The sequence below is a fragment of the Varroa destructor genome, unplaced genomic scaffold, assembly GCF_002443255.2.
Source record: "Varroa destructor unplaced genomic scaffold, Vdes_3.0 BEIS01000002.1, whole genome shotgun sequence".
Taxonomy (NCBI): domain Eukaryota; kingdom Metazoa; phylum Arthropoda; class Arachnida; order Mesostigmata; family Varroidae; genus Varroa; species Varroa destructor.
The window spans coordinates 8,356,890-8,367,226 of NW_019211455.1; the positions used below are offsets into that span (position 1 = coordinate 8,356,890).

Here is a 10,337-nt window from a genome sequence, read left to right on the forward strand (position 1 = left end):
CCATTTCTAGTGAACACAGCATTTTTGTGCACTTCCTTCCATGATTATCTCCTGTAGCCTCTAGAGCTATTTCCTATATTGTTGTTCATACGCCTTCGTGCTTCCTAGTGCCCACACAAGGTAGATCTCAACAGCGTCTGCGGACTTCCGCGCAAACAAGGAAGCACCTACTTCCCAGAGACCGGTCAATTGGCAAACACTTTAGGTTCGTGTTATGGAAACACATTCACTGACTGTCGCTGCCTTCGCAAATAATCAATCATTCGGCAGACACTCACGCAGCTTTTAGTCAACACTAGGACCATCAACATCATCCGTTCACTTACTAAGTACCGAATCAAACCTACCTGCTAAAAAGAAGGCCATTTGGGCGCGCATTTTAAGTTCAGTGAGTCCCACCAAAGCCCTGTTTACCAAATGCTATTTCGTCTCTTCTTCTTCTTCTTCTTCTAACGGATCACGTTCGCGTTCGTCGGTCCCTTCTACATTGTCTGGGGAGGAGGCCGTTCGGTGGCCAAAAAGCGTGTAATACTTTCTCCACTTGTATTCTTTCCGCTATACCCGTTACATGCATCGTCATTGAAAGCGCCGCACGTTGTTTGTTGTGCTATTGCGCCGCGTTTGCGAGGCGCTATAGTTGCATTGTACGCAGAGCAAGCAGTGAGTCTCGTAGCACAGCTGTGTTTCAACTACCTGATCGCGAGTTAGCGAAACCACAGTTTGCATCCAATCAATCCTCGCCGTGTATTTGCCCCAAGCATATTCCATTGAGCGATCATCATTTTCGGGATTCTCAGCGCATGAATAGGGAATACTGTTGTCAAATCGAGCTTGAATGACGAGCTTGTCTAGAGAAAGGTGTCTGTCAAAGAGGGCAGAGAATAGACGCAAACGAAATAGGCGAACACTGACCGCAAAAGTTAGCGAACATTTAACAAGCTGTGAGGTGCATACAAAAAAGTGGGCGTCGCGTTGAAAAATCGCTTTTGCATCGGCGAAAGAACGCTAGCTTCCTGGAGCTCGAGACTGAACAACACTAACAAGTAAAGCTTTGTGGCCATCAATGCACAGTTTTTTTTTTTTTTTTTTTCATTTAGTATTTCCTATGACTTCCCTACTTATACATCTCTATTTTAGACAAATGAAATGTCTTTTCTATAATTTCATATGTTTAATTAGAGTCTGTGAAATGGTATCTATGTTACTGCTTAGTGTCATAGAAGTATAATATTATAGTCTGTCAGCCAGAAATTAGTATATTTGCTTGCCTAACTTTTAGACACGTTATAACCGAAGTCATAGGCATGCGTTCGCAGCCCAAAAAAAAAACTACGTGAATATAAAATGTTTATAGCTTAACGATATCGTCCAAAAGAGGTAATCACCTGTCACAGTCGATTCTCTCTGTTTCCTTCTAAAGTATCTGAGGTTACTTCTGAGTAACCACGATGATGCTCACGGCAACAATATCAGTTGTGGTTTGCGGCGACTGGGTTTTCAAGAGGTGGGATCCAATGAAGCAAGAATTATGATGTAGCGATGACGAAGACGCTGTTAAAATCGATTTTAAACTGTGTATTGTGCTGGTCATAATCTTGGTAGTGGCAGCTGTCGTTGCTGCGACAGCTGTTGGCCGTTCTGATTTCAACGAAAGAAGGGTTTCGATAATGCCTGCTTGTCTATCCTGCCAAGGGCAACGTAATGGCGTGGAGAACCATGAAGATGTTCGTACAGCTTCGGCGAGTCGCGCGGCCAACATTGTTTCATTGTAGCACATCGAATCGTCGACGTTCTCTGTTTGTGAGCGGTTCACTGCAAAGTGAAGCGTTCCTGGAAGCCAAATGTGCCTTACCCAAAACGTTGGCGCCAGGCTGTTCGACTACCGTTCCCTAAAGCCGCTTAATATTTCGAGATGTTAGGTTTACACACTGCGCTTACCGTCGCTGGCGTTGACGACCGAACTTCTAGAACACCGAAGTCTACAGAAGGCAGCAAAAGCCGAAGAAAAAAGCGATTTTGATCGCTATTTTATCGATCTTTTTCCAAGCGATGGGTGAGCGTATGGGCTCGTCTGTGTGTGTGATGAGGTGTAGCTTTGACTTTGACGCCAGGGTCGGGTACGAGGCTTTCCGTATGTGCAATTCGGCGAAGCTACCGTGTGCGATGTGAAAGGTGCGATTGTTGGTTGCCATTACCTTTGTTTCCGGGTGGATGACGGCCAACTGGCGCGAAAAAGAAAAACGAAGTTCTCCAGTACTTCAGCTCGCTCAGAAAAATCGAGACTTAAGGTAATACACGTTCAATACAACAATGGTAGACACAGAAAAGCAGAACCGGGCCAAATGCGTATGTATAAAAAGCGTGACGAAAAGAGCGGTAGAATTGAGCGATTACAGTGATAAAATGACGCAATATACAGTGGAGATCAAGCTAGAGAAAACCAGAATTGAAGATAAGGTTTAAATAAATGCGCAGCTCACCGAAACACAGTCGAGATAGTATATAAAAAATATCCGGCTCGAAAAAGATCACGTTTCTAGATGGGTATGCTATAATATTTTTCTTGCGAATTTTCTAATGATAAAAATTCGTGATCTTCTGGGGCATTTTGTATTTTGTCCTAAAAAAGGCGGCAATTTGCATTTAACTGTTTGCACCCAAATTTCGATAGATTCGAAGCTAGATTTTCTTATTTTTTTTTTTTAACTCTGTTTTGATTTCAGACAACAAAGTAGGGCTTAAGTGGTGAGATCAAAAAGACGAAGACCTCACAAAACCTTCACGATTAGGGATACCTTCAGTTGCCAAGCGGCAGGCAAACATTAAAATGATGTAAGCTCCATATGCTTTTCTAAATGTTTACAAAGCTGGGTTTAATAGTATCGCTGTGCTCTTTATGCATCCAACTAATAGATGCCACTCTATTTCGATTTTGTTTAACAGTGATCGAGAAGACTACGGTACACGGATTTAGCGAAGAGCATCCGGGCTTTGTTAATCATACATTTTTTGAAAGATGGAAATCAACATAGCGAAGCTGTTTGTTAAAACTGTCGATTGAAGATCGAAATTATCATCCATCTTCTTCTGCTGGTAATAGTTAAACTACATAGATGCAGATCAGCAAAACAACAACTCAATATAAGAGTGAGATTATAGAAACACTAAAACACTTTGTACTAAAACACTAAAATAATCCATATTATGCGAGTCTTTTATAATTAAATAATTTATGAAGCTAATTCGAGAAATTTTCCGGCTGTCCTAAAGGTAATACCAGGGAAAGACGATCGGCATAATGTCTATCACACTTACCCCCATGTATCCTTCAGCTCGTGGAAACCCAGTTCCTTGCGGAATCTATGGTGGAGGCTATACACAACAAAGCGGGTGGTGACATATCAGTTTAGCCCATTGGTTCGATTTTTCATTTTTCGCACCCGAAGCAAAGAAGCAAACAAATTTCTATCGATCCCTGCAAGTTCTTGCTTTCATTTCCTAAGATTGTTATAAAGGCTTCCGTTGCTGGGAGCTCAAATAGACGACATAATCCCCAAGACAGCAGTGGCGAGTCGGCTAGGAGATACGTGAGAAGATTTCAGATCGTTTTGTGTAGTCCCAGTGCTCTCCTGAGGAAAGAGGGTACGATATGATTTAATTGTTTAAGCTTTTCTACTAAAAGATTTCTTTAAATTATGCGTTTTCTGCGCGTTGCGATCAGAGCTGCCTTGAGATCGAATAAGCTAGAAGCGGCTGCAAAAAATTAGCGATAAGACAATTTAATTGCCCATACGGCCGACTTTCTGCATCTTTTGGTGACGTGCGCGATGAAATTTTTGCCGTTTGCAAAGAAAAACAAATCTAAGCATAGAAACGGGTAAGCGTCAGTAAGAGGCGATTTGAAGAACTACAAGGTGCTAATGGCTGCTGTTCTATGTTACTTTCTACACATCGTCGCCTCTGTCTTGGTCACGTCTACCGTCGGTCTGAAATAGATAACTGCTGCCTGGGGCCGGGCTAGAGCCTGCTGCTATTTAGAATCTGTTCGTCCCGTATATCACTAAGTCGTCTGCATACAAGGTAACTTCGAGTAGCTTTCTTAGTACTCTTATTTGATCAGAGAGGCCCTTCAGCAAGATAGAAAATAAAGGTGAATTTAGATTGTTTCTCCACGGAAATCTGTCGTCGATGGTCCTTCTGTTTTCCTGTAGAATCACAGCGACAAAGGCAAGCGCATTCACAGGGACACCTAGCTCGGTCAACGTAAGCATAACCTTGTCTCTGGACGTCACATCGAGAACTGCTTTGAAATCGACGAACGCCGCATGTAGTGGATTACGGGGCATGGTCAGTGCTTTTTTGACGTTGACTTTAAGAATCCTGTATTCTGTTTCTGTGGAGCGTTCTGTCCAGGAGCCAAGTTTCTCCACTGGGGTGGTATGTGCGTTTTTTTAAGTAGCTATTTAATCTCTTAGTCCGTAATCTTATTAGTACAAGTCGGAGAGCAACTTGTAACAAACGCTTTTCTTCACTATTCCTCGCCATGATGATGGTGCGGTTGAGTCGCTCTGTTCTTTTGGGATCATTAGCAAAGTAGCATCTCTCTACTAGGTTGGAAGTAATTCAGTATGCAAACATTCATTGAATAGTGCCGTTCAACACGGTGCCAGAGCGACAGCGCATTTGCGATGCTCGTTGCAGTCCCTATATGGAATGGCAACCTTCTTGCGTAGGCTCCCAAGACCTCGTATAAGTTTCCGCACTGTTAAGTCTTGTTGGTAGCGTATCCCCTAACGCAGACATTTCCGAGAAGTGATTTATGAGAGCTGAAGAGCTAATCGGGCAAAGCGCCAAGCTGTCGCGGTGCATTAGCCACTTATATGGCTGACGTTCTGCATCGACGGTCAATGACGGGTCTTCAGTCGTTCACGGTATTGTTGCCTTTGCCGATCGTTCTGAAAACGGAAGCTCAGAGGATAGAATTCTGTCTGCATCTTAGCCATTAGCTTCCAAGCCATCTTAGTTATCTGAGTAGGATTAATTGAACTATTTTTTAGGAAAGCAAAGGATCTGTACTGTAGACTAAAGAATTTCAACCAGGCGTTGCATATAAGTCTCCATATTCATTACGTCAGGTACGGAAAGAGTTTCATGGGTGCGATTCGAAAGCTTGTCTGCGTCGAGGCTTCGCAACAAAGCTTGGCATCTGACAGTTTGCGCAGGTGTAATTTATTCTGAAAAGTCTATCGCCATCGGTACGAATGCGTGTATCACTGTACAATAAATCATTGTTATTCTGAACCTTTATCTCATCCTTGGAAAGATTGTCGATTGACACGCTGAATAATTCTTGCTAAAAATGTAATACCAGGTAGATATTTTGATGCGATCCTTAATTCACCTCAAAATTCGATGAAGATCCTGAAAAGAGGCCCAACCTTGTCAGCACTGCATAGTGCTTTTCAGTTAATATTTAAGTCAATTTACTGCGCGTCATATTAAATAATTCATTATATTTCTTGACAAACACTTCAGTTCTAAAAGAACACTTACACTTTTAATAAGCGCATATATACAAAAAAAAACTCAAAAGAAGAGAGAAAATATATTGCTTCGATTTTTCATACCTATATAGTTGTGCCAATTTGATAAATCCACGGAACTTACAAGCACTCTTGCTAGAAGTGTGAAATCATAACACAGTCTTCATTTCACAAACGAACTCAGCCATTATCGCTCAAGGCTAGCTAAGTACTTCGGGTGGCTGCTTCCTCGCTTCCCGTTAGCAACAGACGCTGGCAGCGTTGACCGTACCGGCATGCAACGGCTAAGTCTCTTCTCACCGGCACGCTCTGTTCTTCTCGTGTTTTTTTTTAGAACACATCATCATATCGTTCACAACGTACGGACCAGGCGGAAAAGGACCAGGCAATAAAGATATCAAATTTTCGATATAGGTTGACTGCTTTCCTGTACGCCGCCCACTTTCCTCCTTAAGCCCAGTTAGAACCCCCTAAAAGTCACCGGTTTTTTTTTCTTGCCGGCCGCTACTCGGGTGGGCTGGTGTGCGCTTTTATTGCAAAGTTCTATAGCGCCGGCTATGATGGCCACGTTAACGGTACAGGTACCTTTTTCCCTGCCCCGTTTCCCGACGTTCCGAACACTGCCTCCGAATGGTTCAAGCGATCGAGATTCCGATCCACCGATTTTTTGCCGATTTCCGACTATACTCTTGCTCTGCTTTTCCCGTCGCTACTTTGGAGTGCCGCGTTTATACGCGCAGTATTCTTTTCGGGCACTCACATCAACCGCGATCATTCAGACCGTCGCCCCGTGCAGAGTCGTACGACCATCCATATAGAGGCTACATAAAGGGCACCTTGAAGTAGCTTCTCTTTGGCAGCAGCTGCTTTAGGCTGTATTTCTCAATTTCTGCGCAGAACAGATGAATCGATGAGGATGGCTATTCGCCACGGCTTAATCATACCCCCTTTATTTCCTCACATTATCACTGGGCGAACCAGCTCCGACAAACAACCGACCAACGCATCGAGCTCTGTGTTCGTCCTTGTTGCCTTCGTTTTATCCGGTGATCCAGCGAATCTCTTGCTTTATTTTAACTTGCTTCGTTTCTTAGATTCTATTCGACTTTTTGGATAAGCATCCCGCTGCTCAGTAACTACGATGATTGCCAATAAGAGATAACACAGATGAAAACTCATCGCGGCTCAAAGGCTCTAAACTAGTGCTCATCGCAAAAATATGGGAAGAATCACAGGATGAGAATCAGTCAGTTTTCTTTATTCCTATGTCCCTCAGACCAAGTAACAGTAGTCACCGGCTTGGCCTGCGTTTGAGATTACGAGATATCGGGTAAAGGTCAACGGGCCTGTCGACAGGCAAGTAAGCAAATGTTAGCCATAAACCTGCTAAGTCGGGAAGGCCTTTATTTTTCCTTTCGATAGCATGGCCTGTAATTTGAGCCCGCGGTATAGCCTGAGTTTGTCTGCAGAGCTAATGCCTTTTTCCCCTTTTCTCACAACCTCTGATCAACTCTCCCTAATCGCCCTCTAAGGGTTGTCCGTCAAACAAGAACAGCGAAAGCTAGGAACCATTGTACACATCATGCCTACAGGTGGCAAGCCTTAACTGTCTTCCTTTAAGCAGGATTTTCACCTGTGTACAGAACGCAGCGTATATGTTGGGAGACTAGCCAGGAAGCAAAAGGTTCCATCTATACAAGCATCTACACAAGCAGTCACCGATACAGAACGGCAGTCGACGGAGGAATTTGACGAAGAGGCTAAGGCTACACAGACTTCTCAGTGGTGCCAGCCCTGTTATTCTGTCGATTTCTCTATGATGCTCGGATGGAACATCCAAAACATTGGTTGGCTTCTAGGTGACGGATTCGGGGTTATGAACCGCGCCAGAAGGAATGATGGCAGACTACGTGGGAAAGGCGAGAATCATTGATAAACGCTGTAATCGCCATCGGGTCGAACCCCGCCGGGCGAAGCAAGATGATTGACTATAATAAGACCAAGTGCAAAAGTGTGAACATGCGATGTGAAAGATAAAAAGTGAGCGCACACGATGAACGAGGGGCAAACATCAGAAAAACTAAAGCAATGCGAACAGCGCACTGGACTAGAGTCTGCAAGAGCTACTGGATGTCCCAGCTTTTCAGAGTTCGTGGGCAAAGTGCCAAAACTAGCCCAAACGCAACAGCAGACAGAGGAAAACAAGACCGATTAGGAGACTAAGGATAATAACAACGACGGCGTCGGCAACAGTTTAACCCAAGAATGCTACTACGCAACCTATTACGTCGAACGTAAAGTCAATAGGGGCCCAAGTGTGCAGTCCAGAAGTTAACAAAAATGTAACAACAGTAAAATTCGAGACCAGTGAATTGGAAGAAAAACAGGCGGTTGCTTGAAAAAAAGAACTGGAAAGTTCAGAGTCTTCGGATCGTCGACGTTGCCGGATATGGCTTGGGCTGTCGGGCAGACGGAGGAAAAGAAATATCGTGATGTTGCAGTATCACTTAGCAGTCCTTCATGAATGCCGTTCAATGCTCCGAAAGCAACAAAAAGGCGATCGGAGGGAGGGGAATAGGCGGACTCGGTTGCGACGATTATGAAGATGGCGACGGCGACATTGGACACGGCCTGAACACCGCTAGTAACCCCTATATCAAAGCTGTTACTTAAAGGCGTCCTCTTTCAGGCCTGTAACAGGGGGCCCTATTGAGGCCAGTAGCACCTTGTTAGGCGATCGATGCGGCGTCGACAACGGTCGTATGCGCCTATAATAGAGGGATAGGGAGTGCCACAGGGTACGCAGCAATTTGGTCTATAGTCATCCGTCGTTCGGTTGCAGGAGTTAGTGGCTCTTTTATATATTGGCTCTGCATCGGCACTTTTTTTGGTTGGTTTGGTCACCCAGCATTGACGATATTACCCTTGCTTCTCGTCAGCTCGATCCGCGTCTGTTGGTTGAACCAAGTGGAGCCGCTTAATAATCCGCCGTAGTAATTTGCGACATCGACTACTACCAGAGCTCCGAATGATTTGTTAGGTTAAAGCTAGGTGGGAGTATCCTCGGTGTCGTCGAACGTATTATTCGTATTTATAACAATTATACTTAGTTGTATTAAGATCGCCGCGGAGACGTGCTTATTTTATTTTGCTAACGAAATGAAAATAAATAGTACGGATACAGATGTCAGGACTACTATATCTGAACATGTGTATCAAGAGGGCTACCTAAATATGAAACCTTTCTTAGGAAAGATTAAAGGTGGTGCGGTATTGTTCACTGTACTTACGAGATCCTTGGGTGACATACTTATTATTTAAAGTATGCGCATATATAAACACTATATATGAACATGCTTTAAATATATCTCAATCAGAGTTATATCCTATAGACGTACGTTTACCAACGTACCGATCCGAAATGGACGTTCTGCGCAGCTTGTGTTTCCAAGCCAACCTGACTACATTGGTTGCAGACCAATATCTAAGGACTGCTAAAAGCTCTAAACCGCTAAAATCATAGAAATTGCTCAAAGTTAAGCGCATGTTTCGTATTAACTGCGCTGTGACAGAATACATGTCTACAGAACTTCAATAGGAATATTCTTCAGATGCGCTCATTTGTCGTTTGTGTCAGCACACTCTGTTCTTTATTGGAGAGCCTGCAGCAGCAGGAACTGTCACTTTTGCTTTGTCAAGCGCGGCCACGTTGCGACAACTCCCCTAATAAATGATACTGCTATGTCTTCTGTCCATCTACAACTCTCCATTGCCAAAATATATGTCGTGCCATTATTTGGATGCCACGCCACTTAGGAGGCAGGGATATTCTCTTCACAAAAGCAACAAAGCCAACAATTGACTAGCTAACCCTAGTGGTAACGCACCAGTGAACGCTTATAGACTCGCTCCTGCTCTGTTCATTTAATGGCGGGAAACACAAGTCCACGTGCAGTTATAACAGGGGTTGTAGCAAGCGAGTAAGGGCCGTTGAAATAAGTTCTTCCGTTTTTTTCTCTACTTTACCGATACGGCAGCGTTAGCAGCGACCAGGAATAACGACAATGCGTCTTTTGCCAACAAAAACTCAACTTCCCACAGTCAGTATAGTGTGTTCAATAGTAAGTGCAGTGGTTCTCTTCGATAGAATACCTTCAACACAAGTTGACTCACCTTACATTCAACCTTCGGGCCCCACGAGAGGACTTGCGGAGCCTGGAACCCCAAAGCCGACCGACCGACAAGCGGCCAACGTCGTGTAAAGTTGACAGCACCAAGCGTTTAACGGTACCCGTAGAAAAGAGTGGGGGTGACAGCGTTCCGTAGCTTGTAGAATCCCCTTCCACTCTGTAGAGGACGGCAGTTACGACAGGGCGAACGGGCCAACTATGGCCATAGACAGCTGGGGCATTTTTAAAGCAGCCGAACTAGCCACAGCTCCTGGATGCACCCGACGTAAAACACACACACAGAGCAGCTACCCCTCACACAGCCAGGCTACCCCACAGGACCTCCCTCAGAATGGAACTGTCGAGAACAAATGGGAGGAGCGACGGGCCGCACTCCGAAAAGATACATGACTGGGCCTTTTTTGCAAATTACTTCCTATTGCTACTACCACTGCCTGCCTACTGTGGGGCAATGGTTATTGCCCCTAAGACGGGGTTATTCTCGCTAGCTATTGCATCCTGCTATCATGGCTGCTCACCCCACCCTCTATTCGCCTCAGTATGCAAGCTTTACACTGCTACACTTACAGTGGTTCTACGAATCTTGGCGGATGTCCGACGGGAA

The 10,337-nt window shown here is 44.5% G+C and overlaps 1 long non-coding RNA gene across 1 annotated transcript; it reads left to right on the top strand.

Moving 5' to 3' along the window:
- Positions 1-382: 382 nt before the first annotated feature.
- On the top strand, positions 383-4,178 carry LOC111245750 (uncharacterized). Its single transcript, XR_002671448.2, has 5 exons — positions 383-1,043; positions 1,421-2,288; positions 2,724-2,832; positions 2,944-3,093; positions 3,271-4,178. It is a non-coding gene; the product is annotated as an uncharacterized LOC111245750 (long non-coding RNA).
- Positions 4,179-10,337: the final 6,159 nt, after the last annotated feature.